This window comes from Capsicum annuum, chromosome 1 (genome assembly GCF_002878395.1).
Source record: "Capsicum annuum cultivar UCD-10X-F1 chromosome 1, UCD10Xv1.1, whole genome shotgun sequence".
Taxonomy (NCBI): domain Eukaryota; kingdom Viridiplantae; phylum Streptophyta; class Magnoliopsida; order Solanales; family Solanaceae; genus Capsicum; species Capsicum annuum.
Window position 1 is genome coordinate 66,925,073 of NC_061111.1, and position 26,626 is coordinate 66,951,698.

The following is a 26,626-nucleotide window of genomic DNA, read 5'->3' on the forward strand; positions in this document are numbered from 1 at the left end:
TTCAAAACTATATGCCATTGTAGGTTAAGTCTGAGGCTGAGTTTATGATTATTATTGGGCCTAATGCCAAGTTGATATTGGGCCTAAGGATGATTTTCTTAGTGATCACCGGACCTATGTTATACTCCTTGTCAGAGTATGATACCTCTCCCCAATATGAGGTATCTTCCTTAGGAGGACATAACATTGGACTCCATATAGCTCGCATGGTTTATGTCGGTTAAGAGAAACTCCCTAGACTAAAGTATTTTCTATTGAGATAAGATATTTTCCCTTAAAACTAAAATACTTTCCCTTTATATGAGTATTTTTCCCTAAAGCTTTAAATGAGATATTTTCCTAGCGTGAATGAAATGCCTTCAAGTATGTTCCAAAGTTATATGATTTCGAATTCCAAGTACTTGAGTTGAAAAGAGTTATGAGGTCTTGAGCATTAAAGAAATTTTACTCTCCATGAGACATATGCATGAGTTGAAAGTATTGCTTAAAGTTTCCTTTAGCCTTGAGTAATGAGAATAAGAGAAGAGTACACATTTCAAAGCAAAAAGTATAATGACTCATGAGATTGTGTTACATGTTCCATTTTACATGACTCATGAGCTTTGCATTTTATACTTATTTATGCCATGTGAGTCATTACTTATTACATCCACGATTTGATTCAATAAGTATTGATGTTGTTTTATATAAATGCATGCACCCCCACAAACTCAGTACATACCCAAGTGCTGATCCACATATACGTCTATGTGTTAGATTGTCTTATAATGTAGGTTCAGGTGCTCAGTCCCAACCTCATCAATAATTTTAGAGTACCTTTTTCTACATTCCTACAGTGGTAAGTCCTCATGGTTCGAGGACCTATGTTCAGACATCTCCATATTTTGAGAGACTATGTTGCTATTTCCAGTTCATTTTGAGTTAGTTGGGGACCTGTCCCAATGTCTCTCGAGTTCATGAATTAGTAGAGGATTTGTCAGATTAGTTATTAGATTATGGTTGTGTTGAGATTTCTAGTATTGTGGTCATTTGGACCGAGCATCTTCTCTATATTTCCTTTCATATAATATGACTATGCTAGTGTTTGAATTATTTCATCTAGAAATGAGTGTTATTAGAAGAAACTGGATCAAAAGGTTAGCTTGGGGCTACTTGTAGCCTTAATCACCGTGTGACGTCCTGAAAAGTGATTTAGGGTTTTTACAGTACATTTGGGATATATAGACTAATCCTCTTTGATACTACACTTACATTTTGGCTCCACTTCTGAACCATTCATCTTTTATTTCTCCCTTTTATCCCTTATTGATTTTTCGTATTGGGTGTTGTTTTTTTCTAGCTTTTTATTTATTCATTTTTATCTTCTTTTCTTTTTATTTTCAATTTTTCAACTTTTTTCTTTCTACCACACAAAACCTTACTTTTTTTCTTTTACATTAAATAAACTTTTGCATATCCAATTTTAACGATGCACCCTATGATAGCACCCTCAATTTAGGAGATTTTCCTGAGTGGAGGAGCACATTTTCCAAGGACGGACTAAGGCCAAAATAGGTTCATTGTAATCAATTGGGAAAGTGAAATGACTAAAATAAGAAAATAGGTCAATGTAGGCTAAAATTAGGGGTCAAGGGATACTTATTCATTTTTGGACGGTTATTTCAGCTTGGAGCGGACTAAGTCAAAAACCACCTATGATTATATCATTGAATACTAACTATCCAGTTCATGCAATGTTAAGCTATGATTATTTTGTCCCTCATCCTAAGGCCATGATAAGATTCATACAGTAGTCACACAGTTATTTACATCACACAGTTCACAAAATTTTTTTATGGATATCATTTTAAACAACACTTTAACATAAAACATATTAACTGCGCTTAGGTTCCTTATTTTTTCCTATTTAAACATAAAAAACTGTAACACATATAATGACACAAACACAACCTAAAAATTTCAGTTATAATAAGATAACATAGCCGATGGGAAAATAAACATAACAAGAAAAAACCTTGGTAGTGGTACACTCCCACTTCCAACTAAAAGCTGTTGTACTATCCTCGGTGCTTGCTACAAAATGATAAGAATAAGGAGTAGGGACATATCTGGGATGCTCTAGGCATTAAAAGCTAACTCATCTCCATTTGGGGCATCTCGTGGCTTAATTAGAGAAGGTGGTGGTGGAGGGTGACTAGAGAAGGTGCCCACTGCCATCTCAATATGCCTCCACTCATAAACCAAACACTGAACGACCAAATTATGAGTGACCTTTTAAAGTCCTACTAATAACCCATTGTTGGATCCTATATGTCCTCCTCACGACCTTTCTTGGCCCTAATAACAAGGGCCATATCATTCTTTATAAATAAATCAAATGCCATAGTAGATGGTCAAGGTAATGGTTGCATAAAATATTGAATAACTTGAGGAATGGACAGAATATGTGTCTTAGCTAATGATTGTACCTCTGAGAGCGCAATGTGTCCATCTCCTCATGTAAGCCTACCAAGTACGATACCCAGACCTCGAGCAAACGTTCATTCATATGAGTACCAAAATTATGGACACTGGAATTCAACTCTCTAGGGTACCCCATCCATGGATTCTATCAACCTTGCCTGAAATCTATCCTCAGAGGCCTTTAATATAGTACAGAACCATGGACAAATCTGATCGAATAGTATCTAATCAAATAGTATGGCCATCTTAGTCTATATTTATGTAAGGAAGTTAGTCACCTCTTGTTGGTGCTTGCCATCTGTGTTAGGAAATCTTGAGGAACACTCACAAACCTAGCAGATGTCAGGAGAGGGGGCACAATAAAAGCCATGACTAAAGCTAAAGTAGAAGCCAAAGTGAGTGAAAATAGGCCTATGACCCCTTCACACTCTGTGGTAATAGTGGGCTTAATTCTCTAACTGCCCATGTCTATAGAAATGATCATACTTGTCTTCTCAACAGGCTCGATCAAAATAGAACACCCTCCAAAATAATTCATACCATAAGAAGATAATAGATGCGCTCGATGCTAAAAAATTAGGTTTGATTCATCTCAATCATGCCGATGTTTTCCATGCAGGTCACCTCGACCCACTGATCTACCTCTGGAATAGGCGACACTCCTTTCTCATCACAAAGCTGCTTTATCAAATAAGGAAAGGGGAAGGTGGTGAACTTGCTAACCACTCTCTTATGGATCTCATTCTAGATCCATCTTATGAAATCAATATCATAACCAACTATCAACATAGAAATCAACACTACTCTATCCTTGGCTAGAATGTTATTCACAGAATTTGAACTCAGATGATATCTCACTACTATCTACCAAAACTTTTTTGTAAAGTACAGCGATGCCTTTCTTTTCTCACCCTTCCCGTTAACCCAAGGGGTATCAGTGCCTGGCTCTGCTATCTGTGTGGATACCTATCTATCAAACTATACTCTCAAAGCTCTATGATCAACATCCCTCATATTGTACCTACTCTATGCTAACCTCATACAGTACTTGGACTTAGATGTGGAGGCCGATCCCACCTACTATGTCCCTAAAAACACCCAATAGACTGCCTCTGCTAAAATATAAATCCTAACCCCTCTAGCAAATATGTAAGTCAACTAGGGCTTCTTAATTGCTCTAACCTTGATTGGGATAACCAAGTAAATTGATAAACATACGAGGCATAAAACTTTCAAACAATCATCGGGATAAAAGGTTGGGTTATCTACCCAAGATCGATGTCTATCAAATAAAGCCTACAGGTCTAGAGCTCCTGCTAAATCAACCAACTATGTCCTGACCTCCTCCATAATATTACATCAGGGTCAACCCTGATCTGTGATAAAACTATCTCTACTATAAAGTTGTTTTATTCTATCTATATTCCATCTTAGATGTATTTGAACTATAGGAACTATAGAGAATTGTGTGGAGTCTAAATCCTGTGCAATTGGTGCTGAAGTTGTAGACTGAGTACTCATTATAGTGGCCTGAGTACCCTGGGCTGAGGATGTTAAGATCTTATATGGAACTTAAGCTGAATAAATATCGTCAATAGATTGGGGTGCATCTAAGCCTAATTCATACTCACTCTTAACCAATCTAAATGCATACTCTATCCCCTCCTCAGACTGGGATCCAACTACATCCTCCTCCATTCCAGAACCAAAACCCGACCTTCAATCAACCTTCTCCTATAAACTAGTAGCTTAATCATCCTTTCTCTTATCAAACTAGGAAGATTGTGGTCATTAAGTAATGACTTACTACATACAAGTCCTAGTCTAGATGAAATAAGTTGTTGAAGTTATTGTTCCAGCCTATGGAGCCTGTAGTGGTGCAGTAAGAGAGCCTTACTCAGCAACAACTACTACAGTTGTTGCCTGTCTTTTTAAAAGGTCCTAAGTTTGGCATGGGACAAATATTTTACTATCAAGGCTCACAGTATACTCCTCAACGAAACCACTTAAACCAGGACACTCATCGCATAACCTAGACTAAAATCCCTTCTTTTAAGCAATAATGGGTGCCATTTTACCTCAAAAAAATAGTTGTTAGTGATTAAAACAGAATATAAAAATAAAAAATTTTTAAAAATTTGACTACCCAAGGTAGGGTCTACCTACTATCCCTACCTACGGGCCTTAAGTAGTACTTACATAGGTCATAGGTACCCATCATAGCTACCGAAAAAATCCATGAAGCTACTTCATGTCTGATACTTACTATGTCACTTATGGGATTTGTAGGTACTACTTATGAGCTCATAAGTAGCTTCATAGGTGTTAAATCTGAGAGTAAGCTAGTGTTCCCCAAATTTTTATCTTACACATGTATAGTTTAAATTTTTAGACCAATTTCAAATATTACAATATGCAACATAAGTGTTTTACAATTTTCTCTCATTATTCAACTTCTACTTCCATTTATTATGTGATCACAGGTTTCTCAAACAAAAATCATGCAACAAGTTATATTTTACCCAGTTTAGGCTCCACAAATTTCAAGAATCATGAGATTTTTATTAATTTTAAGGCTATATCAAGAACTATTGCAAGTTTAATGATAATGAAAATGTTTTAAACCAAGTTGGAGCAAAGATTTTTTTACGTGAATTGAAGAGTTTCAGAAGTAGAAGTTGAACAACGTGAATTTAGCCCTACTTTTATGAGAATTTCAAGAAAGAAATGTGCTTGTGAGATGAGTTTTATTTGTAAAGTAGGAGAAGGAATTTGGAGAGTTTTAAGGGAAGAGGGTGTTCTGGATTTTAAGAGTTTATGGGTTATTGGCTTAGGTTTTAGCATTTTATAGCGTGGGGTGTCGAAATTGGCTGGGTCACATGACCCTGACCTAGATTTTGATAATAAGGCCCAACATATTTTGACCCACTTATGGCCTATAAGTGATACTTACGTCTCTCGTAATTAGGGTCATAAGTTGAGCCTACACCTCCTTTTTTATCTAATTTCTACGACCCCAACTTACTGGATCATAGGTTGTACTTATGGTACCCGTAAGTCGGGTCCATAAGTCTAACTTTAGTAAAACAAAAATTCTTTTGATGCCCACGACATCAACTTAAATGTCGTGGTTTGGACCTACGACCCCATAAGTGGGGTTGTAGGTCCACTTGCCTGGACTTGTCTAAAATGTTTTTATTTTTATCATTATCTAGGTGTTTCTCCATGCTTTTAATCTATAACACAAAAACTATGTGAACACTAACACCTTAGGTTGCCTTCCAAGTAGTGCTTGATTTAACATCACGGCACGACATGGTTATGTTAGATACTCAAACTTCACTAAGAAACCCTTAGGTTGTCTCCCATTAAGAAACTAATTTAACATCCTGGAATAACTCAGTTGCCTTGGCTACTCAGACTTTACCAAGGGTTACATTCTTACAAACTTTCAATCCTCCATACTTCCCATATAATGCTTAACATGATGCCCGTTCACCTTGAATGAGGCATCTCCATTTTGTTTCATCTCAATTTCACCATTGGAAATACTCTAACCACAGTGGATGGTCTATACCTCCTTGACTTCAACTTTCCAAGAACAAGCGAAGTTTCAAATTATACAACAAAACCATATCACTAGGAAGGAATAACTTCCTTAATCTTGTTGTCATGGTACAAATTCATCCTCTCCTTGAACAAAGAATAAATCTCATAAGCATAAATATATAATTAATCGAACTCATTCTCAAACTTGCAATTTCAGTCAACTGAAATTCAGCTTCTTCAATACCTATAATGCCTTGTGCTCAAGTTGAATTGTCAAGCGGTGTGCCTTTCCATAAAAAGATGATACATAGATGCAACTATAGGAGGTTTAAAAAATGTTTGGTATGCCAAAAGTGCATCATTTAGCTTCCTTGACCAATCAGTCCGATTGGCATTCACAGTCTTTACCAAAATGGACTTGATCTCATTATTAGAGACCTCAACCTGTCATCTTCTATATGGATGGTAAGGTGCTTCCACCTCATGTTTCACATTATATTTCTCAAGTAGTACCATAAATAGGGGACATAATAAATGGGATTTACTATCACTAAAGATAGCACTTTGATTACTAAACTGAGAGAATATGTTCTTCTTAAAAATGTTGTGACACTGCGACCCTCATTATTATGAAGAGAAATTTCTTCCACCTACTTCAAAACATAGTCGACTTCCACCAAAATGTACTTCATGCCATATGAACTCACAAATGGACCCATGAAATCAATTTCCTCACATCAAATAACTCAATCACAAGAATAGGTTTAATGGTGAGCTCATGCTTCTACTATATATTTCGTTGGCACTGGAATTGGTCATAGGAATGTACATAGTCATGTGCATGTTTATTAATCACCAGTCAATAATAACCACACTACAAATTTTTATGGGCCATGTGAGTACCACTATGGTGACCCTAAACTGGAGATAAGTGACAGTCCTCAAGAATTCTTATTATCTCAACATTAGAATACACCTTCGAATCCTACCATCTGTGTATACCCAAAATAAGAAAGGCTCATCCCATAAAAAATTTCCTACCTCATGCAAAATTATTTTGCTGTGGAAATGATAAGTCTTCTGAGATGAGATCACTTTCCAAATAATTGACCCAATCAACCAACCAGGGGATCAATTCTTTTGAGTCTACAAAGAACCACTTATCTAGAAAAGTATAATCAATCTTAAACTCATAGATGATCCGCTACCTTCTTTTCTTTACCCTTCCGGTCCTTGACCTCAAAGTTAAATTTTTATAATATTAGTAACCATCAATCAATCTTGGCTTCGCATATTTCTTTGATATAAAGTGCCTTAAAGCTATATGATTAGTATGTACAATGACTTTGGTCGCAATCAAATAGGACCAATATTATTCAAAATAAAACACCACCACAAGCAACTCCTGCTCAGTTACTGTATAACTTTTCTATATGGGATTGAGTTTTTTGCTAGCATATTAGATGGGATGAACTATTTTCTCCCGTTTTTGGCCTAGGACAGCTTCTAAGGCCACAACACTGGAGTCACACATCACCTCAAATAGATAGTCCAATTTGGCGACACAATGATTAGAGCAAAAATTAACCTCTCATTTAGGCACTCAAAATTCTTGAGACAATAATCAGCAAACACAAACTTCACATCCTTCTCTAATAACTTGCACAATGGATTTTCAATTTGGGAGAAAACCTTGATGAACCGTCGATAAAACCCTACATGACCCACAAACTTTGAATACCATTAACAGAAATTATTTGAGGTAATTTTAAATCACATTAATTTTAGCCTTGTCAACCTCTATTCCATTTTTTGAGAACCTGTGCCCTAAAACTATCCCTTCTTTAACTATGAAGTAACACTTCTTCTATAACACCAAATTAAAATCCTCACATATCTAAAGTGCATTATCCAAGTGGGCAAAACAGTCATTAAAAGAGTCACTCATAACTGAGGAATCATCCATAAATACCTCTATAGTATCCTTCACCAATTAAAAAAGATGGATATCGTACAATTCTGAAAGGTTGTAGAAGTATTACAATGTCAAAAGGGCATTCTCTTGAATGAGAACGACCATATAGATATGTGAAAGTGGTTTTCTCTTGATCTTTAGGGGCAATAAAAATATGATTATACCCCAAATAACCATCACAAAATAATACCATCTTCTGGCTACAAGATGGTCTTACATTTTGCCCATGAATGACATAGGAAAGTGATTCATCTGCATTCAAGTATCTAGCTTCCAATATTCCATAAAATCTCTCCATCCCATAACTTGTCTCATAGGCACTATCTCATTCTTCTCATTTGGGATCATAGTGATCCCACCATTCTTTGGCATACAATGAACTAGGCTCTGGTATGTACTGAACTAGGCTCATCCATTTTTTTTTCAAAAATAGGGTAAACTACACCTTCATCTAATCACTTAAAGATCTCCTTCTTTACTACCTCTTGTATAGGTGGATTCAGAAGACACTAATGCTCAGTGTTAGGCACATACTTCAATTCCAGCTAAATCTTAAGTGTATAAATTCTAGGTGGAATCCCAAAAATATCTGTAATAGATAAACCAATGGCCCTTTTAAAACTCTATAATACAAAGATCAAGGACTAAACTAATGTTCGATGTATTTATGAATTCTAGCCTTTCTATTTTAGCCTTTTTAGCATTGTTTTGAGGATGATTCATATGATTAATGTGTTGATAATGAGATAAATGTGCATGTATGTGTCAATGTATGTGTTTACAATGTTTAATGGTATTTCCACACAATTTTGGATTCTAATTGATCATTTAGAAGTCAACTGAGAAAACTAGTATGACTAGCTTGAGTTAGGTATTTTTCTAGTCTATAATGTTGAGTTCAAACATGTTTAATGAGTTCATAAGGTTGTTATTGTGAATTTATAAGTTAAAAAACTTTGTTAGAATGTTCGAGGGTCAATTGGATCAAGCTAAGGGTCAAAACTATATGTTAGAGATCAAAGTGAATGAAGCCTATGCTTAGCTCGTGTTTCTAGTTCACCGTGTTGGATGTTGTATTGTTTTGAGCTCTAAATTATTGTGTATAATACTATAGGATACTTGGTAAATGTACTATGATGATATATTAAGGATTTAGAAGCTTTAAATCAAGTGGAAATAACTCAAAAAGGCTTGAAAAGGATCACAAAAGAATAAAACCCAGGTTGATGCAAATTTGGACACCTGAAATTTATTGAGCGAGTGATGGAGCGTGGAAAGAGATATTGGCATGAGCGGCAAACCACTAGATTCAGAAGTTACCGAAAATAGTGAAACAATGCAAATTAGATGTGACTCAATGCTCCGTCAATGCAATAACCGTCGCTGCGCATCACAGTTTCCATAGATGGCGAAAAATTGAATCCTTGTTCAACAAGGCATAGGCTATTTCATTTGCTGTAAATAGGACCTTATTGACATTTTTATTTATTTTTAGACGTATTTGGAGATTGAGGGGCTGCTATAACTTCATTTTTTTGGTTTTTTTATTTTAATTTAGTTCATTCATGTCTTTAATTGATAATTACAATCTTGTGATTACGATTAAGATTATTTGTGGCTAAACGCTCTTTTTATGAGATTAAGGACAAGATCATGAATACTTTCATTTTGAATTAATTTTGTTAAGTTTCTTATCATTATTGGTCATTTGTTTATTCTTGTTTTAACTATTTTAAGGATTAACAACACTTAGAATACATCAATTGTCAACCTTGTGAACTTGAGAGAGTGAATAGAGCTATAGAACATAGGAATAAACAAAGCATGGTTTGTATTCTTTTATGAAATAAGGAATTTAAATTAGTGTCTAGGACAGGGATATACTTAGATTCCTTAATTTATTCACACGTAGGATGATAGCTTAAAGAACTTAATTGAACTATTACTTCCTCACTCAATGATGAAGTTTTAAGGTTCAAATTTAGTAAATGGTTAGAGCTCGAGAGACCATAATCATGAAATTAACCCTACAAATCAACAACCAAGATAAGTGATGTAATGAATAAAGTTCAGTAATGTAGTATTATTGTTCGTAAGCCGTAACCCTAGATCTCTACCCATTGACTGTTCGGAGTCATTACTTTTATTCTTTAGTTTAGTTTGTTTTTAGTTTAGAATTCTAAAACTTTATTGTTTACTTTTTCTCAATTGTTAAACTAGAATTGGGAAGTTTTCAAAACAAGTCCCTGTGGGATCGATACTTGGCTTCTTGAAGGTCACTTTACTACTTTGTAGACTATGTACACTTGTGTGTGCTCTTGGACGCTGTCAAGTTTTTGGCGCCGTTGTCGGGGACTTGTAAATAGGCAACTATCTTATTTTAGTTTTTCCATATTGAGATTTACATAGTTTATTTGTTTTAGTTTTTATTTATTTTATTGTTTTTTATCACACTTCTTGAGATATCAGCGTTGGATAGATGGTTTTTGAGGGACGATGATTCTTGTCATTATTGTGGCATACCCCACTACGAGTCTTTTTTTAGATTTTGATCCAAGCATTTGGAGGGGACCTGCTTTTTTCCAACCTATAGAGCAGCCCACAAGTTGGTGTGTAGTTTGTTATAGTATATATCACTGTATAGATATGTGTGGTTTTAATCTTGATTCAGTCATGTTTGAGGGTAATGCTCAAGAGATAGCTAAGAAGGTCAAGGAGATACCACCACCACCATGTCCATAGATGCTAAGAGAATAAAAATATGAGGAGGATACTAGCGAGTTTATGGAGAAAATCTAAGAATCGCAACCACTCACTTGTCAACTTTCTTTTGAGACTAAAATTGAGAAGCTGAACAAAACTGAGTATATAGTATATTGTGTAGATTTTGAAGTGGGATTGGTTAGACCTCACTCAAAGAACTTTTCTATATTATATTTAGATGATGTCTTATCTATGGAATCATTTAGAATTTTGGAAGAGTGTGAAGCTGAGAAACAAAAATCGTATATTCTAAATTTTACATAAGACAAGCAACATAGAAGCACACCTTCTTCAATTCAGAGTGGTTTACCATGTATCATCCATTACTCGATTCTTTAATTTTTGTACCACCACCCTATAAGTGAGGCAAAAAGATGGATGCTAAGTTGGGGGTGAAATTCATATCCTCAAGGTGGAAGAAAATATTGCTTGGGTCATACCGCGACACTAAATCAGGCGCTTCTTGGGAGGAAACCCAAGAAAGGTATGTTTTTATTTTCAGTTTTGTTTTTATTTCATGTACTTTTTGTTTTTGTATGTGTCACGGGTTGATGGAAAGTCTGAGTACTGAAAACCTGAGCTAAGGAGCATGTCAAAGACTGAGTGTAGGGTCTCACAAACCCTCTTTATGTGTAAAGATGCTACTATCTAGGCCTAGAGCCCTCAGGGAGTATTTCTCTTACTTTTAAAGTTCACTTTGTGGACAAAGTAGATTCTTAAGTGTTGGGTGGGGAAATTTTCAATTTTTGGCTTAATTTTTTTTTTTAAATTTAGGATGGTAATAAGTGAGATATTTGAGTTGGTGTTATTTTTGATTGCATAGTTCAAGTTCTTTGTTTGGTAAAAGCATGTTGAATGAAGGAATTTCTACTTTTGAGATTGTAAGGCTCATGTTTATGAATCTTGTACTTAGTGGCTTAAATTTGAATTCATGCTATTGTTTGGTTGGGAGCCTATGATGATCCTATGTCAGTTGAGCATATGCCATTTGTGATGTGAGTTTATTGTATATTCCTTATCGCATGTGATTTCTAGAACTTGTCCGATGTATGTATAAAGTGAAATAAAGAGAGTGGGTTCAGGAGATGATATAGACATTTCTTTGATAGCCTTGTTCTTACCTTCTCTTTTGCCTACCTTTGTGCATAATCCTTGTTAAACCTTATTGAGCCTTTATCTTATTTTCTTTGGTAGCCTCATATGTAGTGTAACCCCTTTTCTTTGATTGACCTTAATTTTCTCCAAAAATCTCCTAAGTGCTTTAATTCTAAAAATAATTGAGTCAGGAGTGTGAAATTCAAGAAGTAGGAGGAAGGTGAAATTGATGCCCCAAGGTAATAGTTATTTGTATTTATATTTGATGTGTTATGGTTGGGAGTGACGTAAAAGGTGTTAGATATATTCCCATGGCTGTGAAAAAGTAAAAGAAAATTGAATCTTAAAGAAATAGATAATACGCCCACCATGTGTTTGTAAAAATTCTTAAAAGAGATGGAGTAAAACAAAAAGATATGGGTAGATTGAAAAGGTGTGAATAGGTTGTTGAAAGGTGGTTTTATGTGAAAAATTGTGATGTATTAAAGCACTTAGGAAAGATAGTCACTATTCTTAGCCAAAATAGTTCCTACTTGTCCCTTAGCCTACATTAAAACCCAGAAAAGACCTATTTGGTCCTAAATTTCACATTCTAATATTAGTGGAGTATGACACTAAGGGTAATCCTATGGTTCATTATGTGTAATTTGTGAATTCTTTGTGAGAGTGAGTGTAACTTCATTTGTATACCCACTATGATAATTGTAGTATTGTGAGTGTTTATGGGTAACTCTCTTGTTGTGAGGGAACATGTTTGATGAATTGGGTGATTTGTATGATGTATTATACTGAACAATATGTATGAATTTTCCATGTATTGAGTGAATTCTTGAGGCTAGGATGTTTTGGAGTAGGATTCTTGAGCTTTCAATTGCGTTATAACATGCTTATTGTTGTAAACTTGCATTCCATGAAGTCATTGTAATACTAGATTGAGTTTTATTCATGTATTAAAAGTGTGGAGTCTCTTCATCTCATGATTTTTATAGTCAAGAATTATTCAAGGACAAACAAGGCTTTAAGTGTAGGGTGGTGATGTTGGGTGTATTTATGCATTATAGCCTTGCTATTTTAGCCTTTTTTTAGCCTTGTTTTGAGGATGATTCATGTGATTAATTTTTTGGTAATGAAATAAATGTGCATATAAGTGTGCATGTATGCGTTTACAATGTTTAATGGTGTTTCCACACAAGTTTTGATTCAAATTGATCATTTAGAAGTCAATCGAGAAAACTAGTGTGACTAGCTTGAGCTAGGTGTTTTTCTAGTCTATCATGTTGGGTTATAATGGGTTTAATGAGTTCCTAAGGTTGTTATTGTGAATTTATATGTGAAAAATCTTGTTTATAATTTTCAAGTGTCAATTTTATCAAGCCAATTGTCAAAATAATATGTTAGAGATCAAAGAGAATGAAGCCTATGCATAGTTCGTGTTTCTAGTTCACCGTGTTGGATGTTGTGTTTTTTTAAGCTATAAATTATTATTTTTAATTCTATAGGATGCTTGATTAATGGACTATGATGATATATTAAGGATTTAAATGCTTCAAATCAAGTGGAATCAACTCAAAAAGGCTTGAAATGGATCACGGAAGTACAAAACACAGTTTGACGCAAATTTGGACACCTGAAATGTATTGGGAAAGTGAGGGCCCGTGAAAAGAGATCATGGCGCATGAAGAACACCAATAGATTCATAATATACTCAAAATAGTGAAACAATGTGAATTAGACACGACGCGACGCTCCTTTAATGCGATAACCATCGCGGAGCGTCACTATTTCCACAGACGGCAAAAAATTGAATCCTTGTTCAACAAGGAATGGGCTGTTTCTCCTACTATAAATAGGACCTTATACACATTTTTATTTACTAGTTTAGGTGTACGTGCCTCGTGCATGTACCTCACTTTATTGAGTTCAAACATTACACTAAATAGTATATTTGTTTAATTAATAATGATGAATACAATAATTAAATTCAACATCTTTTGGAAAATTTATTTAATAAAACCCAACCTTTACCAAAAATCTTTCTCAAAACCGATCAAAATTCATCTAACGCCTATAAACTGCAACAAAACTATACTATTATAGATACATCAAAATAAAATAATTAAATCTAACCTTTACATAAAAATTTCCTCAAAGCCGTCCTACACTCATCTACCATCTGTAAACTCTAACAAAATAATATGATAATAGAGATATCAAAATAATATAACTAAACTTTTCCCTGACATAAAAAAAATCTGAAAATAGAGATATAAAAATAATACAATTAAGCCTAACCTATACCTATAAAAAATCCTCAAATTTGACCGACATTTATCTACCACCTGTAAATTCATCTACGATCTATAAACTACAATAAAATAATATAATAGTGATCGCAAAACTTTAGTTTTGATGAAAACAATTCTTGTCTGAGCAAATGTTTGTCACTAAAGAATGACTTGAATGGAAACAAAGAAGATATATATACACACACACATTGAATTCTATTATATTGACAAAAATATTGAAGAAGTAGAAGGTTAAAAAATTAAGCATCCATCAATCTAGACATTCAACCGAATCAAGTTAGATTAGCATCAATCATAATTTTTACAGTAAGAAAACTAGTTTCTTCTCTAGTTTAACGTGCATCTCAATATTTATAGAAATATTTATTTAATAGTCCTATTTTTGGAGTATTTTTTAATCCTATTTTAAGAGTATTTTTATTGTTGATCGTTACAAAAGAAAATATTAATTGATTCTCCTTCCATATAATTTAGAAGTCTAGTTACTCTAATAAAAAGAATTAAATAACAAACTGAAGAACATAGTTAAAAGGAAGATTTTTCTAAAGGAGAGTCTTTTAATGAAGGATAAAAATTTCAAATCAGTTTTCTAAGGGTCTTTACACTTAATATAATATAGATTCTTGGACGTCTTTGGAGATTGAGGGGCTGCTATAAATTCATCTTTTTTAGGTTTTTGTTATTTTAATTTAGCTCATTCATGTCTTTAGTTGTTAATTACAACCTTGTGATTACGATTATGACTGTGTGGCTAAACGTCCTTTTTCTGGGGTTAAGGCCAAGATCATGGCTACTTTCATTTTGAATTAAGTTTGTTAAGTTTCTTATCATTTTTGGTTGTTTGTTTATTCTTGTTTTAACTATTTTAAGGACTATCTACCCTTAGAATACATCAATTGTCAGCCTTGTAAACTCGGGGAAGGGAATAGGGCGATAGAACATGGGAATAAAAAAAGTATGGTTTGTATTCTTTTATGAAATAAGGAATTAAAATTAGTGTCTAGGACAGGGATGTACTTAGATGCCTTACTTTATTCACACGTAGGATGATAGTTTAAAGAACTTAATTAAACTATTACTTCCTCGGTCAATGATGTAGTTATAAGGTTCAAATTAGGTAAATGGTTAGAGGTCGGGAGACCATAATCGTGCGATTAACCCTAAAATTCAACAACCAATATGAGCGATTTAATGAATGAAGTTCAATAATGTAGTATGATTGTTCGTAAGACTTAACCCTGGATCTCTACCAATTGATTATCCAGAGTCATTACTTTTCCACTTTAGTTTAGTTTCTTTTAAATTTACAATTCTAAAATTTTATTATTTACTTTTTCCTAATTGTTAAACTAGAATTGGGTAGTTGTCAACACAAGTCATTGTGTGATCAATACTTGGCTTCTTAAAGGCCACTTTACTACTTGGTAGACCACGTACACTTGTATGTGCGCTTGGGAGCTGTCATCAATTTTCTAATCTTACAAATCTATAATAATAACAAATTCTAAAGTATTATTGGCATCCAAGAATGTATAACACAAGTCAGAAGGGATTGCCTTCAACTCCAAGATTGATGGCTCCTCTGTAGAGGGCCGATTTGGCAGAGTCGCTCTAATAGTTAAGTAAAGATTTTGGTTCTTTGGAGCATAAGAATAAGAACCTCTGCCAACAAAATGGCTCGACATGTCATCATACTCATCAATACCACCACTATGAATGTTCATGATCATCACAACTAATGACTCTAAACCAAGTCTCTCCTCTACAGGTATAATCACTGCATCATACTATCAAGTGTCTATCATAGAAACTACATGTATATATTTTGGTTGGAGCATCAACTGACCCACATAGAAAGTAAACTATTCATTATTGAGGTGAAATTTGATATGCCCCATCTCCAACTCAACCAATACTCTATTCGTGGCTGGGAAGTGCCTTCCTAAGATGATGGGGGATGATAAAATCCACCTCATAATTGAGACTCATAAAATGAGATGGGAATAAGAAGAAATCTTCCTTCACCAAAACATCACAAAAAATACACACCAGTTTCTTCACCATCTGATCAACCATCAATAATATCATACATATTGGCTTAGGTGACCCCAATCCCAACTGCTTGTACACAACTAATGTCCTCAAATTTAGATTATCTCCCAAGTCATATAGTGCTAGTGCAAAATTTATGAACCCAATAGTGCAAGGAATAGTAAAATATTTGGGATCCCCTTTCTACTCAATCAAAGATCGAGAAGCAATAACACTTTAGTGGTGCATATTATCAGCGGGCTCGAAACTTACCGTCATCTTCTTTGTCATGAAATCTTTCATAAACTTTGTATAGCGAGGTACCTACTCTAATACTTGTACAAGAGGGATTCTCACAGACCATTATTTTAGCATTAATATGAAATTTTGATATTTTCCTTCTTCAACTTTTGAGGAAAAGGTAGGGGAGGTTGTTGAATGGTCTTCAAAACTAGTTTAACGTTCTTCCCTTTTCATTTATTAGTATAAACTCATTTTTCAACACCTAATGATTTTTATGACGTCTCACCATTTGTTACCAACTTCTAAATTTCAAATTTGGTCAAATCATGAAGATCAATAATATCATCCCTTACCTCAACATCTATAAGCATAGGAGCATCAATAGTATCCGTACCACTGCCAGTGGTGATGGCTAGGCAATGACTGTTATTCTTCAATTTTGAAAAGCATTACTCAGAAGAGTGCCTAATTGATGTTGATTCAAAGTAGCTAACATCTGACCAAACGGCTGATCAAGCTAATTAATCGTCGTAGCATGTGATTCCACTTTCCAAAACATTTGCCTTAATCTCCTTAAGACATTTCTCTTGACTTACTGAACCCTTTACAAACTTCACAATCAATGCTTTCATCATAATCCATGAAGTTAAGAGGTCTTAAAAATTACTAAGCCCCAATATTTAGTGAAATTTCAAGCTTTAAGCCTCTAATTCATGTACTAGGAGCTGAGCTGAGCTAAGAATATCACGGGGTATTACAGTTCAGATGATTTTTCATCATTATGATTGATTTTGGAGTTAAATTTGACTAATTTGATGCTGGTGTTAAACTTATATCTATGCATTGTGTAACTTTATTATAACCCACGTATTAATGTTTGATTCAGTTTAGCCTACATCAATATGATAACTAGGCCTATATACTACCTACTAGTTCAATTTTCTTTGTATTAGTCACATTGAATTAAATAGATGTTTGATCGATGTACCATCAATAAATGGTGTTGATTCCTCCTACTGAACTTGTTTCTCAATTATCGTCATATTTTTAAATGCCTACTCAGTGAGAGAAGTGTAACTAATTTGGGATTAGCATGGTTTCACCCATGATTAATAGGGTATTCTTGAGCAAATCATCTAGTTTTGTTTTTCTATGTTTCAAGCTTATGACTATTAGTTTTGAGGGTCACCCAAACCAGTTATTGGCTTTGGTGGAATCGTAAATAGTAGTCATATCTATGTGGGTATCTAGGTAAAACCTTCTAGTACATTATTCATATGCTAGTCTGTATGAACTTTTTTAAAGTCAACTTTATTCTTTTTAGTTTGGTGTGATTTGACTATCCGAATAAGACTAGGAGAATGTTTGAGAGATCTTTGTGGTCCCAAGTTTATAGAAGGTTCAAGAAGATAAAATAATGTTAGATTTGGGGTTTGAAGTTTGTTGTATGTTTCATGAATTTTGTTATCTTTAAATTGGTTGAGTATTTACTTAGATGTACTCGTATCGGTGTGATGTTAGTTAACTTTTATTTGAGTCTTACATACTTCAATCGAGCTCAGTATATTTGAATTCCAATTGGCTTTTGAGGAAAAGTTTGTGATTTAGATAAGTGAAGTAAGAAAGAAAGAGTAAAAGGGATACCTTTAGCAAAATCCCTTGGAAGCATTGTTTAGCCTTATAGGTTATCTGGGGAGCTTCAAGGAATGAGACTCGATACCTTTCTCTTTTAAACTTTTAGGCTCTACGTAGTTCGACTTTTGAGGATGAATTTCCTTTTAGTAGTGGGTAATGTAATGACACTCTAAGTTTATTTTCTCCATTTCCACATTCTTTCTCATTATGTATATTCCCTAAGCTATTATAGGTTATTTATGGCGTATCTAGACCATCAACTTAGGTTCTCCAGTAGTATGTTTGGGTTTTAATATTTCCCTATTTTGGAGATTTTAAAGTTGAGAAATTGGTCTTAGGCCATAACTTTTGGTAAATAGCCTTGAATGAGAATTCCAAAAATTTTCTTAACTTTGAAAAACAGATTCTAGTCTTAGAGGACTCTTAATTTAATTCCTAAGGCTTCTGAGCTTTTTTTTGGGCTTTTGGGTAGATATTGGTAGTAATGAAATAGTGAGTGTAAGGCCTACATTTTGTTAAAACAACCTCAGATGGAAATTTTGATGGTTCCATTTAGTCTGGAATGTTGAATTTTGTCGGGTACCATAGTTTATTTGTGTGTGTGGGATTCCAAGAGAATCTCGAGCATCGATCTGTAATCCGTTGGGACTTAGTATTTTTTTGGGATACCAATTGTAGGGGGATGCGGATATTTAATAGTTCAAATAGATGTAATAGATTTATTAGGTTTCTAGTGAATCTATTTTTATTTGTGCGTGGATATTCCTTAAATTTTGTTTCAATATCTTTTAATGATTTACTTTTTTTGTAAGATATATTCATTAATTTGCTTATTATTTTATCCTGTAGTAATTGCAGAGTTACAAATTTCTGTATAATAATTTATCCTATCTGTACTATAATATATATCTAATTCTAGATTTTCAATGTTATTTATTATTTTGTGTTGTTCTTCTCGTAGGAGGTTTTTTAAATTATATAAACTATCACATGTACTTTTTTCTAAATTTTCTAACGTTTTTTCTATCCATATTAATTTTTCTTTTAGATTTTTCATTATTTTTCTAATTCGGTTTCTATAATTAATTTCATTATTTAGATTTTCTTGATTTTCTCTAGTTTTTCTAATATATTCTAACATCTCTTAATCTGTATAATATCCTTCTGGGTAAATTTCTTCATATAACTGTTCTAGACAATTTATAGTTTCAATTTCGTAGTCTATTACTTTTTCTTATATTATTTTCTTAATATCTATAATTTCTATATCTTTAAGTATATATAAGATTAAGACTTTAAGATAATCTAAATGATCTATCTTTTAAAATTGGTTTTATTATAATATTTTGTACTTGTCTGTTTTAGCCTTAGTAGTTCTTGCATATTTTTATTAAGAAATTCTATGTATTTTATATCTTTAGTTTCCATGTATTTATCTATATTTATTTTTATCTGTTTTTCTAGTAACTGTATATTTCCCATATCTTTTTCTGAAAATTTTATGTAACTTATTATGGTAAGTATTTGTAAGAGTAATTAGGTAGGTATGGTATATAATTTATTCTAGTCATGTAATATCTACCAAAGGCTTTTTCTAATATGATTTTTCTTATATCTGATACTTTTATATCTCTTAGTGCATACAAAATAAGTATTTTAAATTTATCAACCATCTCATCAGATAAATAATTATTCATTTTCATAAAATTGCTTTTTTCAAAATATTTCCTTCAACCATGTACATAACAAAATATGGTCATCTTAGCTTACTATATACTAGATTATTCTTAAATAATATGTTCTTTCGTCACTATTAACATGGTAATTCGGATACTTTTTCCCTTAAACAGCGCCTCTACTTTGGTTACTCCCCGCCACGGCTTCTTGCCTCATTGGTTTCACCTTTAGGATGGCATAGTCCTTAGGGATCTTTCTCCGTTTCCTCTTTGTTAATAAACTTCTTAACATATTATTCTTCGAATAATTCTACTATAAAGTAACTAATATGAATTTATTTTATCATATCATGATTGTTGGGAATTATGAATTTAGCTATTCATAATCATAAATAAATATACCTGTTCGGGTAGTTTTGATATTTCTGAAGTTTGTTCCTCCATAGCTTTTTCCATTGAAATATGTTTATTTAATTAACTGAGTAAAGTATTTGTTGTGGAATGGAGAGAATGTTTGCTTCAACGCATGAAGGCTTGCCTCTGCAATGCCTTCTGCTTTCTTTATTTATAGAACGAAAGAAACGATCTTTACATCTTTACATAAAAGCTATTACTAAAAAAGTCAAAAAGGCTATAGGTCTAAAAAGCTACCTACCTAAAAAAGCTAAGAAAGGTCAAAATTTACATAAATGCTCTACATAATTGCTAACTTATAATCTTATCGTAAGACTAAAAATCTGTACAATAAATGGTCCAAATATCTTGTCTTCCGTTGATTCCGTTGATGTTGTCGTATCTACTATATCTCCATTATTGCTCTTTATCTTATCTTTCCAGCTGACATTTTGTCTTCTTGATTTTTATTCTAGATGTATTTCTGGAATAATATTATCTTCTCTATTACATCTTAAACATTGATGATCTGGGTATTTGTGTCCAATTATTTTACAATATCTTGTTAGTAGTCCGTCTGAAATAAATCCTTTTTTAATTGCTCTTGCGGTAGATTGTTTTTCTGGGTTGAGTAATGTCATTATCCATTGTCTGACATCCTCCATATCTGCTTGACGTAGCTCTTTTGAATTAGAGTAAATCATTTGATGATCTCTCGAATAATAGCTCCATATTGGGTTTCCATTAGTATAATTATTTGCTAGTTCTTGAATAATCGTAGCTAGTCCAATAAGTCGTTTGTTTGCGTAGAAGTCCGCTATCTCAATTCTGGGTATCTCCGGTTGCTGTGTAATATCTTCTGGTATGATCATGTCTCTAGTTAGTCCTATCTTTACAACTTGTATAACTGGTTTTATTTCATCATATAGTATCTCTGCCGGTGTAGTATAAAAATTTATATAAAATAGATTGCCTTTTGTGATCCTTTTGTAGGTGGTGAATATCTTGTATAATTCTTTCATAGCTGTTAATTCCTCTCCGTCTTGGGTATATATGGTGTTTAATAGTCCATAGTCAAAACAGGTTTTTACTAGGCTTGGGTTAGTTTTGGGTAGTGCAATTAGTTTGTTATATCCTTGTAATTTTTGGGTTATATAGTTGGTATTTGGTTCTTTGATGTTTGTGGCTCTGGGGTTATGGTTTAGAAAGGTTTGTACTCTGTATATATTTTCTATGTATTTCTGGGCGGTGCAGTTGTAAACTTTTTTGTCTTGGTTTAGGCTATCTCGGTATGTGTTAACTTGTGGGGGTATGAACAAGTGGTCCTTTTGTGTTTTTGGTGTAAATGGTTTTTCAAATATTTTATTCATATTCATATTTTGGTATCTTGGTCGATTAACTCCTTTGCTTGTACCTGCAGAAGTAGATTGATAAATGTTATGAGTTTTATGGAGTGTCCCAACGTCTCCTTCTAGCTCTGGAACTTTAATGTCTTCCGATCGACATAGCTCTGCACACTGCTGAGTTAGCTGATTTGTAGCTATAGACTTCAGTTTATCTTAATTAGTCTTTAGCTTTTCTATCTCATTACCCATACTGTCCACTTTCATTGAAAGCGTAGTTAGGGTGTTAAGTATTTTTTCTAGAGTATCTTCTTCTATTATTTCAGTCTGTGTAGCTTTGTCTTGATATGTAATCTGCAATAACATTTTTGTTAGTACTGATCACTTCAATTGTAAATGTGAAATTTAATATATTCAAAACTAGTCTTCGAATCTCTTTTGTTGTAACTGAATTTTGTATTTTCTTTGTTAACCACCTGCGTACCTGTGTATTATCTGTTCGTACAATAAATTGGTTATATACAATATATGGCTCAAATGCTAATAAACATTTATATAATGAACATAATTCTTTCCTATTTATTTTCCATTTTATTTCTGTCTCATTGAACGTACCTGAGTTGTATCTACAATGGTGTTCTATTTTTTCTGCTTCATATCGATAATTAAGTACTCCTTCGCAACTATATTCACTAGCATCTGCTTCTACTATATATATAAATTTTCTATTTTCATCTGGAAATTGTAATTTTGGTAATTCTTTATAAAGAAATTTTATTTTTTGAACTTGTTTTTTATCTTCTTCATTATAGTTATATTCTACATCCTTTTTTAATTTTTTCTGTAGTGGTTTTAAAGTTTCTGCTAATTTTGGAATATATTCTCTTACTTGGTTTACTAATCCTAGAAATGATTGTAATTTCTTTTTTGTATCTAACTCTTCTTTCGAATTTACTATTTTTTGTACTATATGTTGTTGCATTTTTACTCCACTTTATCTATTTGTATTCCTAAAAATTCTATCTGATTTTTCATAATTTCAGCTTTCTTTTCGCTTAGACTTATTCCCAATTTTTCTATTATATCTGTAAACTGTTCTAATAATTTTAAATGTTCTTCTCTGGTTTTTGTATATAATAATATATCATCTATGTATACTATACAATTAGATAATTGTTTAAAATAACTATCCATAAAATGTTGATATCTACCTGGTGCATTTTTATATCCAAATGGTAATACGTTCCATTCATAAAATCCTTGTGGTACCGTAAATACGGTTAATTCTTTAGATTCTTCTTCTAGCTTTAGGTGGTAAAATCCTGATTTACAATCGAATTTGCTAAAATAATTATATCCTTGTATTTGTCTTATTTTTAATATCTTATTTGGTATTGGATAATTATATGTTATAGTTTTTGCATTTAAATTTCTATAATCAATTACCATCCTACTTTTTCCTCTTTTTTGTTCACTATGTTTATTTACTATAAATGCTGGACTATTATGTTTATTATTACTTTTTTGTATATATTGTTTTTCTAATAATTCATCTATATGCATTTTAAATTCTTTTAAATCGTCAAAATTATATGTTAATGGTTTTTGTGTTATTATGCTATTTTTATCTATTAATTCAATTTTTATAGTAGTTTTATGTTTTTCCCATCCTTTTAATGGATCTTCACTATATAATTGTTCTAATTTTTTCTGAATTATTTCTATTTTATTTATTGAAAATATAGTTATTTTTGTTTTATTTATCGAAAATACTACTAGTTCTATTGTATCTTCAGTATTTTTTATATTTTCTAACTTTTGTGTAATTTTTTCACTTCCTTTTATCCAATCAGTTTTCTTTCTTATTTTATTATTAACTCTTTTTGCTCTTACTTTCTGCTTACATGGTGTTGTAAACCACCAGTCTGTTTTGGTTATTATATGTAGGTATAATTTATCTAAGAATGGCATTCCTAAAAGTATATCTTTTGATGTTAATTTGTAATTATAAATTTCTTCTATTGTTAATATCTTATCCCATACTTGTATTTTTACATTCCTAGCTTTATAAGTAATTAAGCTTCCTTCATTATTAAATTCTTTAACTATTATTGGCATTTTTAATTTATCCCATTTACTTTTTGATAAGCAATTATATCTACATAAATTAGCTTCTGCTCCTGTATCTATCATAGGCGTATAATATCTATTGTAATATCCTTCTACTACTATCTTCATTAATACATATATCTTCATTTCATGTTAAAGCTCTTTTTAAGAATAACTTTTCTTTGTTATATGTTAAGGTTAATTGTGTATGTTCTATATTATATAGTTTTACTTGTTCTAACCATTTTATCCCTAATATTATATCTGCTTTTTGCATTTCTTCCTTTACTTCGAATTCTATTTTTATTTTTCTAACTCCTATTATTATTTTTTTTTCTGCTATATTTTTACTATTTATTAAACTTCTTGGTAGATCTGGGCACATATCATTATCAGTCTTTATTTCTTCATTTTTTACTAGATATTTTGCTATATAATTTTCTTCTTGTCCTGTATTCAAAAGTATTAGATATTTTTTTTCATTTTTTTTCCTGTTAGGTAATATTGGTTTAAATTACTTATTGAATTTGTTTCATAACTTGTTCTTTTTGATGAGCTTGATGATTCTGGTTTTTCATTAGCTATTCTTTTCGTTGTAGTTATTCTATCATTTACTATTTCTAAATTTTCTTCTGTATCTATGTCTTTATAGCTATAATCATTATAATCTATTGTTTTTATAATTTGTTCGAATGGACTTTCTATTTGTATTTTGTTAATCTTATTTTTTCCTGTTATTTTATGTTTTGTTGTTAATACATATAGATTTTTGCATCTTGCTGTAAATATTTTACTTCCTGGGGTTAATTCTATTCCTGATATTTTCCAATATAATACGAGTGATTTATCTATATTTCTATCTGTTACCGCTACTGAATAATTTGCACTTATTATAAATTTAAATTTCTGATATATTAGATTTCCTTTTACGGCAGTTATTATGCTTTTTTCTATAGGTTTTATAATTCTATCATCTGCTAAATATAATTCTATTGGTGTATCTATTCTTTCTCTAAAACATGCTTTTATTAATATCTATTGGTGAAATTGGATTTCGATAGTCAACTTTGTGAAAATTATATTTTTTCAAAAAATTGATATCGTCATTTAGTCTGAAGCATCGAATTTAGTCTAGTAGCATAGTTTGTTTGATTTCTCAAATTTTGAATGAATCCCAAAGGTTCTGCATGGAATTGCAATTCTCTAAGTCTCCAACTGGTGCATAGCTTAAGCAAAACTTCGTTCTCTTAGGTGACTTGTCTTGACATCAAAAGTCTCACCTAAGTGACACTAGGCTTGCTTAATTGAATATCCCTTAGGCGATAGCCTGGTTTCTTATGCGATAAGGAGGGCATCGCTTAAGCGATGCCTGGAGTATTAAGCGACACAATGATCACTTAAGTGACAGATGGGTGGAGGATATCCCCCATTTTTTGAATTTTTCACCATTTTTGAGACTTAAAGCTTGGGGATTAAATTTTTTTGGCAATTTCTTCCATTTATAAGCTTGGAAAAGCTCCAAACTCCTATGTCAATTACTTCTCATCAATTTTTATAATTTGAATTCTTTTAAAACTTGAATTCAAAGGTGGAATTTGGGGATTTCGGCCCATGAGCCTAAAATATGGAACACTTTGATTTAAACACAAATTCCAACCCATTTTTACTAGTTTTTTCTTCTATAAGTTCCTTTAATAATGGTAAATATATATTTGGACTATAATACCAATTTTACCCTCATTTTTTTGAAAACCCATTTCTATGGTTCGTTTTGACCCCGATCTAAAAACTGGCAATAAGCCTATTGTTTTCTTTCTTTTAATGCTTAGATTATATATTTGTATGTTTTAGTTGATCTCAAGTTCGTTCTAAGGAGGAATGTCAATAAAAAGGGCCTTTTAAATTGGTTTTCAGCATTCGAGGTAGGTTATGACTTAACTTTCTTTAGACTGGGTTCGGTAGTTAATAGAGATTTAAAAATTATATTAAGGGTGTGATAAACAATCATGAAATGTCTATTTTTATTGTGTTGTGTCCGTGTAGATGCTTATATTTATTGTCAATTGGTGGTTTGGAGTCATTACTTGCTATGTATGACTGGGTGGGGTCTTATAAGATGTTGTTGGCCTTGTTTATGAATATTTTACTATATAATTCAGATTAAAAATCCTAAATTGGAGATTATTTGGTATCAATAACATATTACTATGTATTTTACTCTATTGGAATATGGATAATGCTGTATTTATTGATAGTTGGATTAATGAGTGGATTTTGGCTCGCACAGTTAGTACATTGGTTGGTTTTGGAAATTTTCATTTAGTTGTTTTGGAGAATTACATCCTCATATCATTTACATTCATGAAACATTGGTACTACCATGGAAATACTAGTAATATTGGCTTTTTCTAATAGAAAATGTGACATCTTTAAAAACCCTATATCAATGGATTGGTCGAAAAAGAGTTATGGATATTGGTATTGGATATTAGATATTAGATATTAGATATTAGATATTGGATTGTACACGGCTTGTGAACCCTACATGGGTCCTACCTAAAATCGCAACTCGATAGGTGTATACGGAGGTTGTGCGACAACCTTGAGAATCACATCATCATCATTATCATTATCTTCATCATTGTATTTCATATGTTGTTCTCATTATGTTTTGCATTATTGTCCTTGATGTGATATCTATCTATCTGTAGTTCTTTCTTATACGTGTATTTGGTATACTTGTATATTTGTTCTTTTTTTTTGTATTTGTGTATGGTATCTGAATAGATTGTAGAACTATTAGTGGAGACATTGTGGCCTACAATTTGGGATATTTTTTTATTGCAAGCGATGTGCCTATAGTATGTATTTTATACATTTTATTTTCTACTTTGCTTAGTCGGCCAATGATGCCTACTTAGGAAAAGTGGACCATACATACCCCTACTTCTCCCTTTCGGTGTAGATCTAGATACGAGTGAACTACACGATAGATAATTTAGGCGGTATCTGGGGTATATTCAAGGTAGCGAATGATCTATGCTT